The sequence below is a fragment of the Triticum aestivum genome, chromosome 7A, assembly GCF_018294505.1.
Source record: "Triticum aestivum cultivar Chinese Spring chromosome 7A, IWGSC CS RefSeq v2.1, whole genome shotgun sequence".
Classification (NCBI taxonomy): Eukaryota; Viridiplantae; Streptophyta; class Magnoliopsida; order Poales; family Poaceae; genus Triticum; species Triticum aestivum.
The window spans coordinates 156,099,895-156,102,726 of NC_057812.1; the positions used below are offsets into that span (position 1 = coordinate 156,099,895).

A 2,832-nucleotide genomic window follows, 5' to 3' on the forward strand; every position below is an offset into this window, starting at 1 on the left:
CAATTCAAATCTGGCTAGCCCATCACACATGCATTTGTGCTTGTGATGTCCTCCGTGCCTCCGTTCTATATTATATATTAGTACATCTATTTGGGCAACAATTAATATAAGACAGAGGGAGTAGCTTTCAAGTGTCCAGACTAGATATCCTAAAAAGAGTGTCCAAACTATTTAGATTGGTCAACTCAAAATAAAATCACTTAGAATTTTCATTAAAATTATATCAGTTCTGCAATTGTATACTAAATAGTCCCTCCGTTTACAAATATAAGATGTTCTAACTTTTTTGTGAATTGAATGTACATAGACACATTTTGGTGTGTTTGTTTACTCATTTCCGTCTATATATAGTTCATATTGAAATATCTAAAACATATTATATTTGTTAATTGAGGGAGCATTTACTAAAAATAACGATGAAAGTGGTATCTTGGAGACTATGTCCATATTTTAGAACGACATCAAGCTGTAGTTAACTCAGTATATATGAAAAATTAACAATTGAAAATTAGTGGAGTAAAAATACTCCACTAAGTTTTACTCGGCCAGATACTCCTCTATGTTTTAGGGATCAGCTAGAGTTGCTCTAACGGATATAACAAATCCGGTAGGTGCGGTTTAGAGGAGTAAAACGGAATGTTCACTACTGTGCTTTTTGACGAGATGCTCTAAACCTCTGACTATCCGCGAATCGTCGCTAAAACCATCCCATTTTTGCCGCCAAAACACATTCCTTGAAATGGCACACTTTTTTTTTGAAGGAAAGAAGGGCTTCGCACCCCTCCGATTTTCATTACTGAAAACCATAACATTCAAAGCTACACGGACAAACTAAAAAGAATAGAAAAAAGGACAAACGGCAATGAAGCTACTCCCAGCTCAGGCTGGGATAGGGGCACACGAAGTGAGAACGCATCATACAGGGGGCTATAGTTGGCGTGCCTTAGCGTACGAACTAGGAGCTTTCGACTTTGAAGCAACAAGTCACCCTTGGAAATTCTGTAGAGATAATATTTGATATACAGCCTGCCCAAACTAATCATCCTTGGAGCACATGGCGCCACAGAAGGTTATTCCCTTGGTGCATATTGTATCCTCTGGCAGTTTATGGGATAATTGCCTTCACGTCTGAATCAGTTGATAACTGAGGCGGTTGTATTGAGACGGTAGTTAGCACATGCATCTGCACATAGATAACAGGTTGTCACACGTCGACATGCACCCAAGACTACGTAACCGGCCGGCCGGCATATGTATAAATACAAGGATTTTGAGAACATATACACATCATCCGTCCATTACCTCGACATAGATTGCTAGTACTGAAACATTCTTGTCCGTAGCCACTTAATTGGAGCTTAATTTGATCGTGCAATTGGTTAAGGTCCATGGCGATCAGGTCTTTGCTGCTCCCTCTGGCCCTGCTGGCTCTCGCAGCTAGCTCGGCGGCGTTGCCTAACCTAGAGATCGGCTTCTATAGCAAGACATGCCCAGACGCCGAGAAAATCGTCCGCGAGGAAATGATCAAGATCATCGCTGCCGCGCCCAGCCTCGCTGGTCCGCTCCTCCGTCTCCATTTCCACGACTGTTTTGTCAGGGTACGTTACTTTGCCTGTTCTCGTATTACTGCTGCTATTGATCATGAATTGCATGCTTACATGCAACGTAAATTAAATTGCAGGGTTGTGACGCATCTGTCCTCCTCGAATCCACCGAAGGCAACGTGGCGGAGAAGGACGCCAAGCCGAACAAGAGCCTGCGAGGGTTTGGCTCGGTGGAGCAGGTGAAGGCCAAGCTCGAGGCTGCGTGCCCGGGCATCGTCTCCTGCGCCGATGTGCTCACCCTCATGTCCCGCGACGCCGTCGTGCTGGCCATGGGCCCCTTCTGGCCAGTGGCGTTGGGAAGGAGAGACGGAAGGGTGTCCAGTGCCACGGAGGCCAGCAAAGAGCTGCCCCAGCCTCCGGCGACGTCCCTCTGCTCGCCAAGATCTTTGCCTCCAAGGGCCTGGACCTCAAGGACCTCGTCGTGTTCTCCGGCGCCCACACGCTCGGCACGGCGCACTGCCCGTCATTCGCTGACCGGCTCTACAACAGCACCGGCGAGAACGATGCCTATGGCGTCGTCGACCCGTCTCTGGACAGCGAGTACGCCGACAAGCTAAGGCTCAAGTGCAAGAGCGTTGATGACCGTACTATGCTGTCGGAGATGGACCCTGGGAGCTTCAAGACCTTCGACACCAGCTACTACCGCCACGTCGCCAAGCGGAGGGGCCTCTTCCGCTCCGATGCCGCGCTCCTCTTCGACAACACCACCAGGGACTACGTCCAGCGCATCGCCACCGGCAAGTTCGACGGCGAGTTCTTTAAGGACTTCAGCGCGTCCATGATCAAGATGGGCGACGTGGGTGTGCTCACCGGAGCCGAGGGAGAGATCAGGAAGAAGTGCTACGCCCCCAACTAGCGTCTGTTGATTTTTAGTTAGTTAGTTGTTATAACTGCACTGCATCTCTGTCTGATATTATCTACACAAATGCATGTATGGCAGTATTGTTTTCTTGTGTCATTGTGTGCTGTGCACATAAACCTAGCTAACTGATCAAGGATAGCAAGTCATCTTTAGCGGAATGAAAAGATATAAGTCAACTTAGGATAGTACTCCCTCTGTAAATTTAAATGCTCTTATATTTCTTTACGGAGGGAGTAAGTCAATCACTGTTTTGGAGTTCAAGGTTGAGTCTTAAACATAGTGGTAAGTTGAAAGCTGTACAGTGGACTTATCTCTAATGAAAATATAATCCTTATAAAAAATGAACCTTGCCTGAGAAAACAAATG

General features: G+C 46.5%; 1 pseudogene; it reads left to right on the forward strand.

Moving 5' to 3' along the window:
* Positions 1–1,307: 1,307 nt before the first annotated feature.
* LOC123154136 (peroxidase 1-like) lies at positions 1,308–2,562 on the forward strand (annotated as a pseudogene).
* Positions 2,563–2,832: the final 270 nt, after the last annotated feature.